At 39.0% G+C, this 22,467-nt stretch overlaps 1 pseudogene; it reads left to right on the top strand.

Annotated features, from left to right (window-relative positions):
* Window positions 1-22,467, top strand: part of LOC111525025 — a 59,880-nt pseudogene that overhangs the window by 25,308 nt on the left and 12,105 nt on the right.

A 22,467-nucleotide genomic window follows, 5' to 3' on the forward strand; every position in this document is an offset into this window, starting at 1 on the left:
AGTTGATGGGTGCAGCACACCAACATGGCACAAGTATACATATGTAACAAACCTGCACGTTATGCACATGTACCCTAGAACTTAAAGTATAATAATAATAATAATAATAATAATAATAATAATAATAATAATAAAGAATTCAAAGCCAAACAAAGAGGAGAAAACAAGTCCCAAAATACCAAAAGTAGGCAAGTACATGGAGTAATTGATATTCTCATTCACTGTTGGTAAAAGGGTAAATTACAATAACCAGTGTGCTGCTGATATCTATTAAAGCTAAACATTCACATACTCTATGACCTAGAATTCTACTACTATGTGTTTATCCAGGAAAACGTTCATCTGTGTGCAAAAAGTGAAAAGTAAAAACAGAGGGAAGTTCATCATAGCACTATTTGCAATATCCCCAAATGGAAAAATAACCCTGAATAGCTTTATCAACAATAGAATTAAGAAAAGAATATTGTTATAGTAATATGATAGAATACTATATAGTAAGGATAATAAATATACTACAACTAAAAGCAGTAACACCAATAAATGCCAAAAGCATAATAATGACTGAAAGAAGCCAGGCATGAAAGAAAATATATGCTATATAATTTCTATTTATACAAACTTTAAAAATAAAATTAGTCTTCGGTATTAGAAATCACAATTGTGGTTACTGCTGTGAGACATGTCAGAAGTCACAACAGTGGTGGTTCCTGTGCAAAGTTGTAGGAACCGTAAGTCTGTGTGTGTTTCCATGATTCCTACTACAAGGGAGGAACTGTTTGTCTTACGAAGGAATTAAATTTTTATGAAAACAGAAATGTAGCAAAAGATGGAGAGAGTGCCTTGGCAGCATTTACGTCCTTGGTTCTAGAGTTCTTGCATCTGGGATGCACCCTTGCCCTTCTTGAATCTTCGTTCATTTTTTTCCCTAGATCTTTTTATCCAGTCTATCCTCTCATTTGCTTAATTTGCTTTAAGATAGTTTACTGTCACGTGAAATAGAGAAGATAGTTTACTGTCACGTGAAATAGAGACAATCTTGGTTCATACAATTACGGACGCTGGCACGTACTTTGGTGGATTTCCACCCCCTCCACCCCTATCTACTGCATAACAATCTCGCTCAGTCCAGGGATCAGTATGTTACACAGAATCCTCACTCAAAATTGTGCTCAAGTCATTGGGATGGCTGTTGTATTTTCTTTTTCTTTCTTTTTTTTTTTTTTTGAGACGGAGTCTCGCTCTGTCGCCCAGGCTGGAGTGCAGTGGCTGGATCTCAGCTCACTGCAAGCTCCGCCTCCCGGGTTCCCACCATTCTCCTGCCTCAGCCTCCCCAGTAGCTGGGACTACAGGTGCTGCCGCCTCGCCCGGCTAATTTTTTGTATTTTTAGTAGAGACGGGGTTTTACCGTGTTAGCCAGGATGGTCTCGATCTCCTGACCTTGTGATCCGCCCGCCTCGGCCTCCCAAAGTGCTGGGATTACAGGCGTGAGCCACCACGCCCGGCCAGCTGTTGTCCTTTAAAACCCTAACAGATAAAAGTATCATCTAAAGCTGACTGAAGTACTGAAAATAAAAGCCAGTGCAAGATAGGAGTAGAGATGAAAATATCCCTGAAACTATCATTGGAGCGCTTGTACTAAGGCTACCAAACCGACCCCAGAATATACATACAGTTAAGGAAAAAGTCAACTTGGGTAGTTCTACCAATAATAGCTTTTCCATGGCTACCTTGTTTTAAAGTCATTAAGCTTCCTGGAGATGAGCATTTTAAAAGATCATATATATATTTTTCTGAAACAAGTATTAATGCCTATTATGTAACAGTCCAATTGCCCACTGGAGATAGGCAATACTGGCCTTGAGAAAACTGACCAAAAGGGGCAGAGGGTGGAGACTGTGAGATGAGAAGTTAGTTGTTTGACTTTGCTGCTTCACTGCTTTACTAATCATGGTAGTGGTTATATTTTTTCATCATATGTAGAGGAAGGTTTCTCTCCTGAGTATCAAATGGAAAGCTAAGGTTACAATGGCTGTCCAGTTGTTACTTTACTCAGTGCAGCTGTTTTCTGTTATGTGATAGCAGTGACCAATCGTGGAAGTATTTTCAAATATGTACATGTGTGTGTGCACATGTGAGTGCATGTGTGTGTGTAAGTGTGTGTAAGTGTGTGTAAGACCTTCCATCCCAGACCCAGGGTACATGAACTTCGACTTTTAACTCTGGCAATTATTTCCTTACTGAATATTTTTGATGATTTTACCTAATGGTCTCTGAAGTTATTTTTGGAAACAATTTAAAATCAAAATAAAGAATTTCAATGAATCCCAAATAACGGTGCCAGACAATGTGTTAAGCCTCCCCACCTCAGTTCCACTCAAGGCAAGACAATTTTAGCTAAAATAAGAATGGCAGATTCAGAAAGAATTATGACAAAATTCAATCCTTGAGTCTCATGGAAAGATTTGATCCAGCAATTCTTTGTTCCCCATATAGAAATTCTACTTCACACATTAGAGTGAGGACTCATAGCTAAAGGCAATATGTATTTCTACAATGAAAATTATTCCCTGATTTTATGGACTGATGAGGCCCCAGTACCATTTCTTAGTAGTAAACATCTATCTCTATTTTTACTTTTAGATACAGAGATATAAAGAAAACTAACCCTCATTTGTCTGAGTAACTGTTCTGTTATCTAAACACATCGAGTTTAACATGAAACAACTTAAAATACTCATTAAATAGTGAAAAAATCAAGGTACACAGAATGCAATAACCAGTTGATATTGTGATATTGGAGAAATGTTTAAATAAATAGCTTAAGCTCAGGAGTTCTTTGGAATAAAAACCCCATTGCAATGTGAAAACAGAGATGTAAGTGTTCCTTTATGTTGGCCTTAGCTCCCTCGGTATGTAATTTAATATCCTTTCTCAAAGCCCAACAATAACTATATATTTATTTAAGCTCTTACCAATGTGTATGAGTTATGATGCTGATCTCTTGAGTTGGCAACAAGATGTTTAATAAAATTTTGAGATTAGAAGGAATTCTGAGAGAAGATCTTATCTTTCTCCCAGTCTTGAAATAATACTATTCCAAAAAACAAGGCAAAACAAAAAAATTTCAAAAAATGCAAACAATGTATTATTTGACAGCTGGAATTCTGTTTGTTCATCACAGAAAACCAAGTGCTGAGAACAGTATCTGTCCTCAATTAATGTTGGTAGAATAAGTGATTGCTTAAAATCTAGATGTGCTAGAAGGAAGATTTAATTAAAGTTGGTATGATTAAAGTCTGTATTTTTCTTGTTGTTCACTAGAATGTCTGATTTTCTGCATTAATATTTTAATACTTCATTTAATTCAAAACTTCAGAGGCTGGTTTTTGCTTTAATAATTAAATAGTTAGTCCCACCATTTTTAAAATGTAGTTTTAAAAATATCTGAACCTCAAACTCCCTGTTCTGTGCTCTTTTTTATAGTTCTAGGCTTAATGTAAATGAAGTAATGAAAAAAAATTTGTATAACAATCCTGATCCTCTCCCATCCAAGGACAAATATACAATGTAAAGGCACCAGTTTTTTTTTTCTTTTTTGCTTCATGGTCACTGCTAAATCCCAGAGTGGTTAGTTTTTCTGAGAACTCCAATTTCCATGAAGAATAGATGATCTTTCTTGTATTTCAGCAGGAAGAAGTTTTGTGATTTACTTGTCTTCAGGAAGCTGGATAATTTTCCTTATTTACTCTCAGAGAAGTTTAGTTCGTTAACTATTTTGACTATTTTCTCTGTTTTCTTATTGGTTTTCTAGAGATTCTCTCAAATTACAGAAGACAAAATGAGATGCAGCCACCAACTCATTAGATAAATAGTGACCGTGAGAATTGTGCCCCGAGTTTTTGTCCTATACACCATATTGTTTTATATGCCTCTTTACACATGCTTTAAACATTATAGTTCCATACTACCTACGGGTGTCCTTGAAAAGCCATAACATTTAAGGGGTCATTTCTTACTAGAGTGCGTCAAGGATTTAGCAAATCTCCAAAGATCACTATAAAAGGATGTACGATTTTTGCATTGCTAGACTGGGGTCTAGAGGTAAGCGTGTTGGCAGACATTAGTCAGCTCCTTGCATTCTGTTTCTCCCAATTGGATGGCCGTAGCAGTTAGATGCTCAATAAACTATTTTTAGTTCCTTTATGAGGTCAGCACTGTTACTGTATATTCCTGCAGTTTGATTTTTGTTCTCTGCAGATCTTTAGTCCTCTGTTTCTGTCTTCTATGTTTTCAGTATAATTAGTGATCTTCTTCCATAAGTGCTGTTCTTTCACTCACTCCCTTTCATTGTGAAGGTCTTTTAGGGAAATTTAACTAAAAGCTCCCCAAAAACCATCTGCAACAACACTTGTACTGAAATTGCTTTTAACCAGAATTGTTAATGAATTCTTGGATATTACATGCAAAATACTCTTTTTTGAAAAAAAATTCAATTAAGAAATGATTTACATAAGTGAAAAAGAAGAACTTCAGTTTACAGCTAACTGAATGTTATGAATACATCCTAATCAAGACATAGAACATTTTATCAACCACATAAATTTCCCTGGTACCCCTTTTAGTTCAGTCATCTGCCCCTTGATGCAAGCATTGTTCTGCTTCTAATTGCCATAGATTATTTTTGTCTGTGTTTGACATGAATAAATCTTACAGCATGTATACTTTTGTACCTGGATTCTTTCACACATCCTAATGTTTGTGAAGTTCAACTATGTTGTTCCTTGTCTCAGTTGTGCTCCTTCCTTTTTCTTTATGTCCTTTTTCCCTAGAAAAATTGCTGAGTATTCATGAATATAAAAATACTAGAATTTACTTCACCTTCAATGACTCCCTGCACCTAAGTGCGAGCTGTACAGAGCACCTTCCTCCAAAGAGCACAATATGGAAAGGGCAAAAAAAAAAAAAAAAAAAAAAGTAACCGCAGTAAAGAAACCTGAGAAATGCCACCTCAGCCAGGTGACCAAGGTCAATATCAACAGTGATGGAGCACGTTCACAGAGTATATATTCTCGATATATATATATAATGTGATCAGCACCGCTCTTTCTTCCCCAAAACCGTAACAGCAGCCTATGCATGAGAAAATAATCAGATGAACCTCAATTAAGGGACATTCTACAAATTACATGGCTAGTACTCCTCAAAACTCTCAAGGTCATCAACAACAAAGAAAGAATGAGAAACTGTCAGAGTCAAAAAAGCCTAAGGAGCTATGATGTCTAAATGTAACGTAGTATCCTGGCTGGGAAAAAGGAGATGAAGTAAAAATAAGATCTGAGTAAACCATGAGCTTTGGTTAATAACAGTTTATTAGTTTGTTACCGGATGAAAGTCTTGAGCGCAAGTTGTCCAGGTTCTTGGCATATTTAACAAATAAATTGAACAAAACACACAAAACAACAGAAGATTAAGGCATGGATTTATTGAAGCAAAAGTACACTCCAGAGAGTGGGAGCAGGCCCACGCAAGTGGCTTAAGAGCCCTGACTGTAATGTTTCTTGGATTTTTAATTGAAATAAAAAAACATGGTAAAACCCCTAAGTACCCTTTAGCAGGCTCTGATAAGTTACACCTTATACAAATGAAGGATTTTGCCCAGGACCAGTCAGTGGCAGGATTCTGCCCAGGACCAATCAGAGGCATCCTTCCTGTGATGTATACGCAAATGAAGGTTCCAGAATGAACCAATTACAAACATTCTCATTCACGAGGTAGGGGAGGAGAGGTTTGGAGAGAAAGGGGCACTTGGCCCCTTATATTAGTGTTCATGGAGAGGTGGGGTTTTCCTCTTAGTTCATTTCGAAGAAGGCAGCCATGGGTTGGCCTTAGGTTTCCTATTTCTAGACCCTATTCTTCTGCCTCAAGTTTGGTTCCTTGATTGTAATACCTACCATAGCAATGTAAGATGGTAACAGGGAAAACTGGATATTGGGTATATGGGAATTGTCTTTACTATCTTTTCAGTTTTTCTGTAAATTTAAAACTATTCTAAAAATAAAATCAATTTGAAAACAATAAACAAAAATGTGCATAACAAATATAACAATTTGATTATGCATTTTGTTTCTGAAATTTGAGGCTATTTCCAGGTTTTATCTATCGTGAATAAAGTTACTATAAATGTTATTATACACGTATTTCTTGGAAGATTTGCATTTATTTCTCTTGGGGGAATAACTCGGAATAGAACTGTTAAGTCATAGGGTAGATGTACATTTAACTTTGTTAGAAACTGTCAGTTTCTTAAGAAGGTTTAGCATTTTACACAATCATCACCATATATCAGAATTCAGTTATTTCAACATGTGGTATTGTGAGTCTTCAATAGTTGTGAAATGGAAATGATTGTGGCTCTGATTTGCATTTCCTAGATGACTAACGTTAATTGCCTTTTCAGTTGTTCACTGTGTGTTCCTCTTTTTTTGGTATCTGGTAAAATCTCTCACCCATTTTAAAATTAATTTTTAAATAATTATTATTATCACTATTATTGAGTTAGGTGGGTTTTAAAATATATTCTGGATACAAGTCCTGTTTCAAATATAGAAATTTCAAGTATTTTGCATTGCCTACAAATTGTCTATCTGTACCTTTTGATGGGCACTTTTAATTCTGAGTAAGTTAATTTATCAATATTTTCTTTATGGCTAGCTAATTTTATTTCTTTTCTAATAAATCACTTCATAACAATATATTATCTTTTTATTTCTTTCCTAGCTGGCTGATAACTTTAAATTTTATATATAAGTATATGACCTAGATTGAGTTAATTTTTAGATATGATATAAAGTACAGGTTAAGGTAGATTTTCTTTATAGGGATCTGCTACTATTCTAGAACCATTTGTTGAAAAGACTATCCTTCTCCCCATTAAATTGCTTTGTTTCCTTTGTTGAAAACAAATGCACCATAAATATGTGTGTGTAGGGGTGGGGAGGAAGTTATTTCTAGACTCTTCATTCTTTTCCATTCATGATTTTGCCTAGCCTTACGCCAGTATCACTGGTAATTACTGTAGTTTTAGAGCAAGTCTTGAAATCAAATAGTAAAACCCAATTATTAAATTGCTTTGACTATTTTTATTTCTTTTTAGTTGCTTGTATATTTTGGAGTCAACCTGTTAACTTCTACAAAAAATGACTGCTAGGATTTTGATTGGGACTACGTTAAGTCTGTAGATTAATTTAGAAAGAAGTGATATCTTAACAAGTTTATGTATTATAAAACATGAACACACTGTAGCTCACCGTTTATTTATATCTTCTTGGATTTCCTCAGTATGTCTCCTATAGGTACAGTCTGGCACATGTAAATATGTTATTCTTAAGAATTTAATTTTTAATGCTTTATGTTACTATGAATGGTATTGTTTTTTAATTTCATTTTTAAATTTTTGTTACTCATATATAAAAATATAATTGGTCTTTGCATAGTGATTGCATCCAGTGAGCCTGGTAAATTTACCTTTATTGTAGTAGTTTTATTTTTTCATTTTTTTTTTTGGAGATTCCTTTGGATTCTCTATGTACTTAATTGTGCTATGCCTCCAGCTTTGTTCTTTTTGCTTAAGATTGTCTTGTCTATGTGGGCTCTTTTTTGGCTCCATATGAAATTTAAAGTAGTTTTTTCCCAATTCTGTGAAGAAAGCAATGGCAACAACAGTCAAAATAGACAAATGGCATCTAATTAAACTAAAGAGTTTCTGCACAGCAAAAGAAACTATCATCCGAGTGAATAGGCAACCTTCAGAATGGCAGAAAAATTTTGCAATCTATCCTTCTGACAAAGGGCTAATATCCAGAATCTACAAAGAACTTAAATTTACAAGAAAAAAACAACCCCATCAAAAAGTGGGGGAAGGATATGAACAGACGCTTCTCAAAAGAGGACATTTATGTGGCCAACAAACATGAAAAAAAGCTCATCATCACTGGTCCCTAGAGAAATGCAAATCAAAACCACAATGAGATACCATCTCATGCCAGTTAGAATAGTGATCATTAAAAAGTCAGGAAATAACAGATGCTGGAGAGGATGTGGAGAAACAGGAACGCTTTTACACTGTTCGTGGGAGTCTACATTAGTTCAATCATTGTGAAAGACAGTGTGGTGATTCCTCAAGGATCTAAAACTAGAAATACCATTTGACCCAGCAATCCCATTACTGGGTATATACCCAAAGGATTATAAATCATTCTACTATAAAGACACATGCACACGTATGTTTATTGTGGCTCTGTTCACAATAGCAAAGACTTCGAACCAACCCAAATGCCCATCAATGATAGACTGGATAAAGAAAATGTGGCACATATGCACCATGGAATACTATGCAGCCATAGAAAAGGATGAGTTCCTGTCCTTTGCAGGGACAAGGATGAAGCTGGAAACCATCATTCTCAGCAAACTAACACAGGAACAGAAAACCAAACACCACATGTTCTCACTCATAAGTGGGAGTTGAACAGTGAGAACACATGGACACGGTTTGGGAGGCCAAGGGGGGCGGATCATGAGGTCAGGAGATGGAGACCATCCTGGCTAACGTGGTGAAACCCCATCTCTACTAAAAAAACAAAACAAAACAAAAAAAAAAACAAAAAAAAAAAATTAGCTGGGTGTGGTGGCGGGCGCCTGTAGTTCCAGCTATTCAGGAGGCTGAGGCAGGAGAATGGCATGAACCTGGGAAGGCAGAGCTTGCAGTGAGCCCAGATCACACCACTGCACTCCAGCCTGGGCAACAGAGCAAGACTCTGTTTAAAAAAAAAAAAAAAAAAAAAAAAAGGAACACATGGACACGGTGGAGGGGGAGAGCATCACACAATGGGGCCTGTCAGGGGGTGGTGGTTTGGGGGAGGGATAGCATCAGGAGAAATAACTAATGTAGATAACGGGTTGATGGGTGCAGCACACCACATGGCGTGTGTATACCTATGTAACAAACTCGCACGTTCTGCACATGTACCTCAGAACTTAAAGTATAATAATAAAAACATTATTTTTTTCTTTTTATTCCTGTTGCTTTATTTCATGCGTTTATATCCCCCTTGTCACTGACCTAGGAAATCGCATGCTTTCTTTTTCACTTAAAATTTCTTCTCATTGTCATCAAAATGATTTTCTAAATCTTCTGAAAAATAGATCCTTGATGATTGTAGTTTACTGATTTCTTTTTATAATTAAACTAAATTTGTGGATTTTGTGTGTGTGTGTGTGTGTGAGACAGAGTCTGTCTCCCAGGCCGTGCAGTGGCGCGATCTCGGCTCACTACAAGCTCCGCCTCCCGGGTTCACGCCATTCTCCTGCCTCAGCCGCCCGAGTAGCTGGGACTACAGGTGCTACCACCACGCCCGGCTAGTTTTTTTTTTTTCCTGTATTTTTAGTAGACATGGCATTTCACCATGTCAGGCAGGATGGTCTTCATCTCCTGACCTCCTGATCCGCCTGCCTCGGCCTCCCAGAGTGCTGGGATTACAGGTGTGAGCCACCGCGCTCAGCCCAGTGTTACAGCTCTTACAGATGGCATGGACCCAAAGAGTGAGCAGCAGCAGCAACTTATTGTGAAGAGTGAAAGAACAAAGCTTCCCCAGACTTGAAGGGAATCTGACCAGGTTGCTGCTGCTGGCTGGGGGTGACCAGCTTTTATTCCCTTATTTGCCCCAGTCCATGTCCTGCTGATTGGTCCATTTCACAAAGTGCTGATTGGTCCATTTTACAGAGTGCTGATTGGTCCATTTTACAGAGTGCTGATTGGCGCATTTTACAAACCTCTAGCTAGCTACAGAGCACTGCTCAGTGCATTTTACAAATCTTTTGTAGAAAAGTTCTCCAAGTCCCCACTAGACCCAGGAAGTCCAGCTGGCTTCACCTCTCAGTACTACACGTAAACCCAGGCAAGAAGGACTCGCCCTGGGCCCTGAGTTTTAGAGAGGTCTCTGTTCTGGTCTCCTCTGGTCAAGCACCTCTCTCCAGGCCAAGAAAGACATGGGGCTAAGAGTATGCTAACTGGTGCCTGCATGCTCCTTTTAGACCAAGGTTATCTGGGATCCTGGACCTTCCAGCATCTATGTGGCCTCTTCCTGTATTCATTGTTCACTTCTCCTGAGGGCAGACTGTGCAGCTGGTATGCAAACCCTTAGGCCTCAGGGATAATTAGAAGGTGGATTTGCAGAGGTAGAATATGGCTGGAATTTAGATGTTGAGACCAGTGTATCCAACAGTGCAGGAAAGAGATCCCCTGCAAGGTGAGGTCATGCAGAGGGAGGTCAGAGAAGGGCAGGAGCTGCTCCATGTTCCAGCTTAGACTTTTTAAGAGCCTGATGCTGCTGAATTTAAACCCAGATTCCAAGTTGTCGTTATAAAGCTATTTATTAGAGTGGAATGATAAACAGTTTGTTGTTTTATAATTTTAAGATATTTAGACACCTAGCATGTGGGTCTCCATCTGAACCCTTACCTTGTATTCCACAAATATTAGGGTCCACTGACTTTGAAAAATATATTTCCTCCACAATACTCTCTCCTCTCACCTCACCTAAATTCAATTTCTTTTCATAGCCTATTTTAAGTTCTTATGAGACCTGCTTGACTTTATATTTTAGATTATTTTATTTCCTGTGAACCATTGTGTTATCTGCTCTCTGCACAAACTGCATGGTATACATCCAATATTATTAGGATTTTTAAAAAGCATTGTATTTGATAGCCACTGCAGTAGTTGATTGTCAGAGACCATATTGTAACATCCTTTCTCTCTTCCCTCTGGTAACGTCACGAGCAAAGGCATTCAGATTGCGAGCACAATCTGACTCCAGTGGAGGTCTCAATACAAATTATTGTTTACTACTAGCTTTTCGGTTATTGTCTTACTGAAATATTTTAAATGTCTACTGTAACCCAATACAAAAACAATGTAAATTGTATTGTGTAAGCTAATAGGTTTGTGGATTATTATTTATCCTATCACCTGCTGAAAGATTCGGTTTTTTCTTTCACAGAAACTGAGGGTTGGAAAGACTGTGCATGTATGCATTTGATGGTGATGGTGATGGTGATGGTGCTGGTGAGGGTGGTGGTGATGGTGACAGTAGTAATGGTGATGGTGGTGGTAATGGTTGTAGTGTTGGTGGTGGTTTCAGCATTGGTGTTGGTAATGGTGGTGATGGTGATGGTGAAGGTAGTAGTGGTGGCAGTGAAAGTGGTGGAGGTGATGGTGGTGGTCATGTTAATGGGGGCAATGATAATGGTGGTAGTGACAGTGATGGTGGTGATGATGGTTTCGGTGGTGGTGGTGGCGGTAGTGGTAATAGTGGTGATGGCAAAGGTAGTTGTGGAGGCTGTGGTGGTGGTGAAGGTGGTGGAAGTGATGGTGGTGGTGACGGTGATGGTGAGAGCTGGAATTGTGCTGGTGGCGATGATGGTGATGGTAGTAAAAGTGGTGGTGATGGTGGTAATGGTGATGGTGGTGATAAAGTTGGTGGTGCAGATGGTGATTGTGGTGGTGGTGGTTATGGTGGTGATGATGCTGGTGGTGGTAATAGTTGTCGTGGTGGTTGTGATGGTGATGGTGAAGGTGCTGGTGGTGAAGGTGGTGGTGGTGGTTGTGGTTGCCAAGGTAGATGGTAGTGGTGATGAGAGTAGTTGTGGTTAAGATGGTGGTGATTAGCAGTTGTGCTGGTGGTGATGGTGGTGGTTGTGAAGGTAGTGGTGATGGTGACTGTGGTGGTGGTGATGGGGATAGGGAAGGTGGTGGTTGTGCTGATGGTGATAATAGTGGTGGTGATGATGTTAGTGGTGATGGTGGTAGTTATAATGGTGGTTGTGAAGGTAGTGTTTGTGGTGGTGGTGATGATGGTGGTAACACTGGTGATGATAGTGCTGGTGGTGGTGGTGGTGGTGGTGGTGGTAATGGTGATGGTAGGCAATGGTGATGTGCTTGATGTGCTTCATAGTGATGGTGGTGGTGGTGGTGGTGGTGTAATGTGTTTTAAACTGGGAGCAGTATTTTATCTTCCCCCCATCCCACACCCACCTCTCCTTCCTTGGCCGTGTATATTCTGCTGCCATGCCTAGTCTCCTCACTTAAATTGTAATACTGTGGCATCTAAGAGATTTATTTGAACTAGTAGAATTCTAACGCCTAGAATGTTATTGTAGTTCTGAGAGATCTTACTGAGTATGTGTTCTTGACACTGATTCTGGAACCAGTGTTTCTTCAGTTTGGGGCAGGGTGGAAAATGCAAATTTAAGGTTGGGCAAGTTGGGAGTGAAGCATGAGATTCACCATCTGACACAGTGGCATTGGGATTGTGGTGGAGTTTATTCAGACTTCATAAAAAGTTATTGTACTTTACTGGATGCTACTTGCTGTTACACACGTTTGAGGTAACATCTGTGTATACACAGACGAGGGACCCAGACCTCCTAAGGCTCACATGTTATCGTAAGAAGGCAGAACATTAACAGTAAACATAGTGGGTATGTAAAATGGTGACATGTTATAGAGCAATAAACAAATCAAGATAAGGAGAAGGGATGTGAGCATAGGTAGGGGTTGGGGTTGACATGTGAAGTGGCGTGGTCCCATTGAGAAGATGACATTTCAGCAGATTTAAATAAAGGAAGAGATTTAACCATCTGGAAGTAGAGGGGAAGGTCATTTCTGTCAGGGAACGGTGAGTGCAAAGCATTGAGATTGTGCCTGGGCAGAGTGGGGGGTGTTCTGAGAACAGTGAGGAGGCCTCCGTGGCTGGAAGGGATTATGCTATTGGTGCACAGAATGAGATGAGATGGCAGTAGGAAGCTATCAAAGGGGTAGGGTTAAGCTGTGTATGGCTTAATGGTCATTGCAGTAACTTTGGGCTTTATTCTGGATAAAATGGGGAACAATTAAATGGCTTTGAGCAACAGAGTGACTCTCTTGGACTTAATGTTTTAAAAGGACCATGCCGGTTACTGGCTCACAGAATGAAGGAGTAAAGAAGAGAAATGGGAAGAGTGGTGAGATCTGTTAGGAAGTCACTGACTTATGCAGGAGAGAAATGACAGTAGCAGTGGAAATGGTGACAAATGGTCGGAGTTTGTATATATTTGAAAAGTAGAGGCATTTTTGTCATTAAAAACGGAATGTTACAAGTGTATTAGGGTTCTCAAGAGGGACAGAACTAATGGAATATATGTACATACACATGCACACACACACACACACACACACACATACATGCGTACATTTAAAGGGGAGCTTATTATGTATTAACTCACACGATCACAAGCTCCCACAACAGGCCATCTGCAGACTAAGGAACAAGCCAGTCTGAGCTGCAAAACTGAAGAATCTGGAGTCTGATGTTCGAGGGCAGGAAGCATCCAGTATGGGAGAAAGATGTAGGTTGGGAAGCTAGGCCAGTCTCTCTTTTCACATTTTTCTGCCTGCTTATATTCTAGCTTTGCTGGGAGCTGATTAGACTGTGGCCACCCAGTTTAAGGGTGGGTGTGCCTTCCCAAGTTCACAGACTCAAATGTTAGTCTCCTTTGGTAACACCCTCACAGGCACACCCAGGATCAATACTTCAATCCAATCAAATTGACACTCAGTATTAACCATCACAAGTAAAAATAAAAATGAAATAAAATAAAATGAGCATAATTAATTACAATACAAGTATAAAGGAAATATGCTTAATAAAATAAAGGTAAGACTCGAAGAAACTAGAACATTTCAGCTGTTAAAATAACCACCATTATACTATTATCCAACATAAAGTTAATAAAAATACTATCTTTCTTCCCAAATTAAGGTTGGGGTGGAGACAGAGATCTGGAGATTGCAGGTAATAAATAGAGAGACATGGGGACAGAGATCTGGAGACTGGAGGTAATAAATAGAGAGACATTAGTCTACAAGAAGGAAGGTGTTTACTCAATGCAAGACGAAGTTCAGAGTGGATGGTTGGAATATAAAGATACTAAACCTGATAGAAATGTTCTAAGCCAGAGTTTAAGGGTTTGATATTTGGTACATTTTCTTTTCTTTTCTTTTTTTTTCTTAAAAAGGCATAGAAAGAGAGCTATGGAAAGCAGGGAGAAGAAACGTCAGAAGAGAAAGCTTAGGCTGCACCAAATATCTACTTTGTGCTCATGTTATATTACTACTCCAAGACATACCAAAGCCTGCAGAAATTATCCTGACAGCCAATGCTCCTGCAATTACACTGGGACAAAAATGACTTCTGCTTAAATTGATACTTAACACATAAGCATTGAATGAAGAGTCCCCACCACCAGAAATACGTGCTAGAGGGAGCTGGAGACGGTGATGTCATGAGGGGATGAACCAGGGACAACAGCAGAATTTAAATAGTGTCTCCAAGACAGGATAGGGACTTTTCAATACATTTTTATGATTAGAAAAGTAACATGCTTTTATTATTTAAAAATACTTTGGGAAATAAAGAAAAGGAGAAGTGAGGAAAGAATCCTCAACTGTCCTATCAGAAAGACTGGAATTTTTAAAAGTCAACGTGAAGCTGTTACCATGTACCATTTAATAGCAGGTAAAACTATTTCCTTAATATTATCCACTGCAGTGAATACAGTATTTTGGCTGAATAAATCATTTGGTGGAATGCAGACACAGCAATGGCAACCACATCCACTTTTTTTTTTTTTTTTTGAGATGGAGTCTCGCACTGTTACCTGGGCTGGAGTGCAGTGGTGTGATCTTGGTTCACTGCAACCTCTGCCTCCCGGGTTCACGTGATTCTCCTGCCTAGCTGGGATTACAGGTGCACACTGACGCACCCGGCTAATTTTTTTGTATTTTTAGTACAGATGGGATTTCACTATGTTTGCCAGACTGGTCTCAAACTCCTGATCTCATGATCTGCCTGCCTTGTCTTCCCAAAGTGCTGGGATTACAGGTATGAGCCACTGCGCCTGGCCCACATCCACTTTTAAGCAAACTGTTGCCCGTTGCTTTCTACAGTATTGACCTACCCTTTGTTATGCCCGAGAAGAGCCTTATTTGGTTTCCCGGCCTTCTTCCATGAGTTGTCACAAATGGACACTGCATTTGTAAGCACTCGTCATTTTGCATCTGGATTTCTGATTTAGCCAAAAGATGTGTAAAAATGTATGGAACCACATCTGAAGAAGCAAAGGAACACTTCTTATTTTTCCAACCATCAGTGTGATTTACGATCACTAAACTGTTTCCCGATCCCTTATTTGAAACTTGGCCACAGCAAAAATGGAAGAGACGCAGATCTAAGGATCTGGAGTGCTTGGAAAATGGGTATCAGTGGATCAAATGCTTGGCACGGGCTTTGCTGTCAGCACCTGAGGTGCATAATGCATTTCAAATTTTAAAGTGACTACTTTGATTTTGAGGTAATTCACACTCAACTGTTTCTTTAGATAGGTCTGAGTAATAGCTATACAACAGAAAGATATTACCTGGAATGGCTTACAACACACTTTTCAAAATTTTCCAACTAAAATTAATAGAAATATAATTTTTCTAAGGATACAATACATGAAAACTCGAAAAAAGTTTTTAATGATCTTCTCCATCGCAGGTGCCAGTATGACAAGTGAAACCACAAATCCCAATAGCACATCATGATGTTTTAAAAACAGGCAGGCAAAAACTGAATGCTTCTTGTCAACTTTTTCTGAAATGTCACAAGTTTTAAACACTGCTTATGACACATATAGTGTCTGAGCATTCTACAAGAAGTGAAAATGCCTCTCCAAATGCCAGTTTGGAAATGTTTCTCCAGTAACAAAACGTCAGCTCCAAAATCCACAAAGCAATCCCGGCTCTTCATAAAAAACCTTCCTTTCTGTCCCGATCCCCAGGAATGGGCCCACTCTAGCAGTTCTGGACCATCGCAGATCGCTTCTTGAGATGCACAGCAGCTACTTGTGGTTATATCGTTCAAAGAAGGACGTCTACAGGTCTCTTAAGATATGCTGAAGTTGGCCAGGCGCGGTGGCTCTAGCCTGTAATCCCAGCACTTTGGGAGGCCGAGACGGGCGGATCACGAGGTCAGGAGATCGAGACCACCCTGGCTAACACGGTGAAACCCCGTCTCTACTAAAAAATACAAAAAAACCTAGCCGGGCGAGGTGGCGGTGCCTGTGGTCCCAGCTACTCGGGAGGCTGAGGCAGGAGAATGGCAAGAACCCGGGAGGTGGAGCTTGCAGTGAGCTGAGATCCGGCCACTGCACTCCAGCCTGGGCGACAGACAGAGAGAGACTCCGTCTCAAAAAAAAAAAGATATGCTGAAGTTTTATACTTAGGGAAACCAGGAAATCCACTAAGAGATTCAAAGAAAACAATAAAAAACAAGTAAACCAGATAAAATGAGACATCAACTCATATTCTATTACCCTGGTATATTACCCTGGTAATAAAGCCAATCCTCTTTTCCCTCCTCTGCATTCACTTCCATGTATTTGCTCCTAAGCTAGCCATTCCACGCCTAACATTTCAGCCTCGTCATCCCAAGTCTGTTTCTTTACTGAATATGTCTATATGTTAAGAAATCTTTCCAGAGCCTATCCTTTCCTCAGATTTCGCAGGTAAGAAAAGAATATACGGGTAAGAATTAAGTAACTGAATACAGAAAACAACTGACTGAAGGAGAATTGTTAAATAATGTATCAACACACACAAATGTCCTCACCACTTTCCAGACCTCCTGACCCACACACACTTATATTGATAGTAGGTACTTGATTTTATTTTATATTATATTTATATTTATTTTTATTTTTTGAGATGGAGTCTTGCTCTGTTGCCCAGGCTGGAGTGCAGTGGGGTGATCTTGGCTCACTGCAAGCTCCGCCTCTCAGGTTCATGCCATTCTCCTGTTTCAGCCTCCAGAGTAGCTGGGACTATAGGTGCCCGTCACCACGCGTGGCTAATTTTTTTTTTTGTATTTTTAGTAGAGATGGGGTTTCACCCTATTAGCCAGGATGGTCTTGATCTCCTGACCTCGTGATCCACCCGCCTCAGCCTCCCAAAGTGCTGGGATTACAGGCGTGAGCCACCGCGCCTGGCCAGTAGGTACATAATTTTAGATGTGTCAATATCTTCAACCTGCTTTAGAAACCAAGAGATGGCCTGACATCTTCAACAACCTCTATAAAATAAATGCCAATTAAAAAGCCCTGATATGCATTAAGATTATCTAAGAAGTTGGCTATTCTGAAAATAGAATTTTAGCAAAGCTGTTTCACAATATTTTTCACAGGAGCAGAGACTGATGGCCTGACATTGGTGGGCTCACTGCAAGATGCGCTGCCGACAACGTTTCCAAGGCACACACTGCCCACGAACGGCGCGACCCCGGCAAGACTGTGAAGCCATCAGAGAAAAGCTGCCCTTGAGCCTCAGTGAAAAAGACCTCACCAGGTACTGTGAATGACTGACGTATCAGGAAAATTCAAGGTTTTGATCTTCAGATTCACATAAAAGACATACCTCGCTGCTTCCTGACCAAGGATTACTTGGAAGCTTTCAGAAGCCACTGACTGCAGAAGCAGATATTTTCCACCCGAGATATAGAAGAAGATTAATTTCTGATTCACACACTTTTCTATCTCTTCACTCTACCACTAATCTGGCCACCTTCAGAGCACTAATACGATCATTATTTTTTATCACATATATACATATAAATTTTTAAAATATAAATATATATTTATGTCATAATATATATATTTATATAAATATACTGTATAATATAAATATATAATATATAAATGTATTTAATATAAAGACATTTTATATATATATATAAAACAATATAAATGGTGTCCCTCAGTTGAACATAAACCACTTCGGCTTCAGGCCAGGCTACTATGATCATGGCAGATAAGTCAAAACCAAGAGCACTTTGTAATATACAATATAATATAAATATTTATATATTTATACAAATATCTTTATATAATATAAATATATAATATATACAATGTAAATATCCATATATTATATAAATATATTATATAAATATTAACATATTTATAAATGAATGATACATTTATAAATTATATAAATTTATAAATATATAAATATATTTATAAATATAAAAATATAAATTTATAAATATATTCATATATTTAATACTATTTATTTATATTTTATTTCTATGGTTTTCTTTTTTGATGTGAGGAAACCCAAAGCTCTGAACATTTTCCTAAGCCCATAGGGAAAAATGGGTTCTTAAATACTGTTTGCTGGGTCTGAGACCACAACCCCAAAGGTATTCTTTCAAATCCTTCACAGAATAATTCCCTTTTTATGTTGCCATCTAATACTCTCACATTTCCCTCAAATTTCCCTCACATTACTACTACCAACCTTCAGTCTTCTAACATATGAACCTTAATTCGTGTTATCAAAATGATTCTGACGAGGTCATTACAGTCCTATCAACAAGGACTGGTCAATCCTGAGAACACTAATATCGGGGCTACCCTGACTACGTCGCTTAATTTGTTTTCTTCAGAGACACTTCATTTAAAATTGACTCAAAAAATTTGTCTTCAGACGGGCACGGCGTCTTACACCTGTAATCCCAGCACTTTGGGAGGCCAAGGTGGGCGGATCACGAGGTCAAGAGTTTGAGACCAGCCTGACCAATATGGTGAAACCCCAATTCTACTAAAAAAAACACAAAAATTAGCTGGGCATGGTGGTGAGTGCTTATAGTCCCTGCTACGCAGGAGGCTGAGGCAGGTGAATTGCTGGAACCCAGGAGGCGGAGGTTGCAGTGAGCCAAGACAGTGCCACTGCACTCCAGCCTGGGGGACAGAGTGAGACTTTGTCTCAAAAAAAAAAAAAAAATTGTTTTCATAAAGGGACACAAAACAGGCTCCTTCCTATTGTAGTAAACAATACTTTCATTCCGAATGCAGTCCGTGTATCACCAGATCATTCTTTCCTATATTGACAAGTGATTGACACCTGCCGATCACACATAAAAGCATTCCGTGTGTTCAGGATAATTGTTAGAGGTCTGCAAATATTTAAAGTTATCACACCTCCAGTTGATAATATTTCCATTGAAAAATTACCCAGAACCTTTTAAAGTGAGGTCTATACAGGTCTATTGATAAAATTTCCAGAAGTGACAACTGTGATAAATCTATATGCATGCTGTGGTCAGCTGCAACTGTCATGTCAGAAATACTAAAATGGAAAGTTAGTCCAAAATCTCTCCTTGACTCTGACAAAAGTCTAAAAATCCAACAAAGCAGTGTTCTTACAGATAATCACACAGCGCCTGCTTTCCCCTTAACTAGCCAAGATGAAATCCATGTTACAGGGAACACTTTTCACTACATCCACATACTGCAGGACAAATAAGCTCATGATCAAACTAAGAAAAAAGAAAGTCACCTGGTTCTCTAAAACAGATTCAGCTGGATTCGCTGGGTTTTATATTCTCGACCCCTGGCTTCAAAACTTGTTTCAAGATCTAAGAGTTGTTTTTCGTTTTCCCTGATAACTGGTTTTGTTGCAATCAGTTGAAGTGTCCTGTACAGACTCTGAAGTGCTACTAGGCAGCTATTGTCATGTCTGACAATCCCACAAATGTCCTGAAGCAGGAGAAATTAATCCAAGTCCAACCACAGACTGTGTTCTCTAAGCAAATTCCTGTTCAGAAAAGTATCAGGCATGGTGAAAATCCGAAGGGACTGATTAAGACCCTGTGGCCTACCTTGTTTGCTTTTGGCCATATCAAGGGGACTGAGGAAGAGAAAAGCAGCCCCTGGCATCCAGGAGCTGGCCTGGCACGCACAGCTGGGCAATGGTGTCCCTCAGCTGAACCTAAACCACTCCAACTTCAGGCCAGGCTACTACGATCATGGCAGAGAAGTCAAAAGCAAGACCACTTTGTAATCATGTCTGAACACAGGTAGACGCTAGCACTGTTCAAGCCACAATTTTTCTCCTGCAGAATCAGTTTATAAATATTCACTAATTATTGTTTATTTTTCTTTCCAAATGAGGTAGGAGCGCTGTGATAGACAAGTGCAGTCGGGCTTGATTTTCTTTCATGACAACAGTTTGGGGTAGAAGCCCTGGAAAGGAAGCTTGTGGGGAGTTCCTGGTTGGCCCGTCTGTCATAACTAGAGGGCGCTGAGAGTGGGGTTAAGTAACCAGGTGACAGCCTAATCCCAACAGTCCCCCTGTTTCCTGTTTGGAAGCATGAGGATCAGGTCTTAGGAGAAATACTATAGGAACGAAGAGAGAAGCGAATCATATTGTTTTATCCCTATTGACCCAGAAGCAGGGGAAATGAATCTTGCTACACTTCCTAGAGAAAAGTGTGCCAGTCTGTCAGCAAAGCTCTAGGTAATGTGATCCTTGACCTGGGCTTTTATATGAAAGTGCTGATTGAAAAGCTTACTCCTCGTTAGTTTTGGGGTTTTCTAGGAGGACAGTTATGGCCTTGAAGTCTCTCTGAAAGATTAACTGAACAAAAAGAAAGAAAAAATGAGGAAAGGACCTAATAGCCAGAGAGAAGGTAATTATTTGATTTTATAGGAGTCTAACATAACCTGCATATTGTCCCTAAAAATAAGAACTCTACATTCAAATGCCATCTACCTCTTTCCTCGGTGTTGAAACTCTGTTCAGGAAAAGGTTTATCAAGCTAGAATGACGAAAACTGCCTGTTTTACTTTCTCACATTGTTACCTAGAGATCTCCCCTATTTAAGGGGGGAAGAATAGGACTCATGTTATATAGCGAGCGGTAACAAAATAAATGGTAATAAAATGTGTGGAGACAAGAGACGTATCTTAGGTCTCTCTTATCTCTACAAGGCTGAGTGAGTAATCTTAGCTCAAGAAATTCTTGAACCAAAAGGGGCCTCTGGGGGCAGCTGTCTGCAGATGGTGTCTCCAGTATGAGTCTGTGAGATGGAAGCAGGGGTAGGAACGCTCAGCCTGTTTTACATGCTCCTTTCTTTTCTCTGTGTCTCCGTACAGTCTTCTATAGTGGGGCTTCTAAAACTTCTTTTCACCATGCAATTTGCTGGAGGTAAATCACAAAGCCGGTCTTGTTCTATTTCCATTCCTGACTGAGAAGTTAGAAAACCAGCATTGTCGTGGTCTTAAAAAGGAATTGGAGTCACTCAGTATTTAAATAAGTTAATGAGTCCAGTGTACCATCTCAAACATTCTGTAATCACTTCTAGAAAATTTCAGGAATCTTCTGGTAAACTTCAATATTAGTATCATTAATCTGCTTTAAAATCTAAAAGAACTAGTGTTCCTTCCTGTGAAATAAGATTGGGCTTATAAGCCTGAAATGTGTGCACATACACGTGTGTGCACACACACACGCACACACAAATTTCTATGGCATTTCTGTGAGTGGGAGAGAAATTTGGGTTATTTCCCTTAGATAATAAATTAGCCAAATTTGTAACAGAATGGCTGTGATACTTTTATGATATTTTCCTACTAAAAATATTTCTGAAGTTGCTAAACCAGGCTTCCAATAAAAATATGCACCCTGTTTGGTTACTTTTATTGATGTTTAGAACTACTGCTGGAAAACTGACAGCAGCATGCCTGTGATTTCTTTGAACATGTATGTTAAAAGTAAACTAAAGATCTCAATAAATATGCATACCATTCTCTATAGACAAATATTTATATCTGTTTTTCAGCATCCTCAGGTGGGAATAAAATCACCTCATACATATACATCTGATTTAGTAATTTACTTCTTACATTCAAAGAAACCCTTGGGAATACAAGTCTTTGAAATATCAATGTTAAAAGTGTTTTTAGGTAGGTTGAATTCTGGACTTCAGTTATTCAGAGGCATTCGCTCAATGGAAATCAGTTAAACAGCCTCAGAATCTTGGCCATTTTGGGGCATATAATGTGCTTTAGAATAAATCATCCTATTTTCCTGATGCATTCATTATCTTTGATTTTTTTTAATTAATCATTTTTTTTTTTTTTTTTTTTTAAACAGAGATGAGGTCTTGCTCTGTGGCCCAGGCTGGAGTGCAGTGGTGCAATCACAGCATATTACAGCTTTGAACTCCTGGGTTCCCACCTCAGTCTCTCAAGTCGCTGGGACTACAGGTGCACTCCACTGTGCCCTCCATCTTTAACTTACAATAAAATATCTCCCTCTTCCTTATCCACTAAACACACCACTCACTGGGTCTGGGCCTACCCTAATCCAGCATGATCTCAACTTCATTGCATTTTCAATGACCTTATTTCCAAATGAAGTCACATTCATAGGCGCTGGGGTTTAGAACTTGATATATATATATATGTTTTGTTGTTGTTGTTGGGGCCAACGTCGGGGAGCATTTCAAACCACTAGCACAACCATAACTGCTTCTCCATGTAGCCTGATCA

The sequence above is a fragment of the Piliocolobus tephrosceles genome, chromosome X (assembly GCF_002776525.5).
Source record: "Piliocolobus tephrosceles isolate RC106 chromosome X, ASM277652v3, whole genome shotgun sequence".
NCBI lineage: Eukaryota > Metazoa > Chordata > Mammalia > Primates > Cercopithecidae > Piliocolobus > Piliocolobus tephrosceles.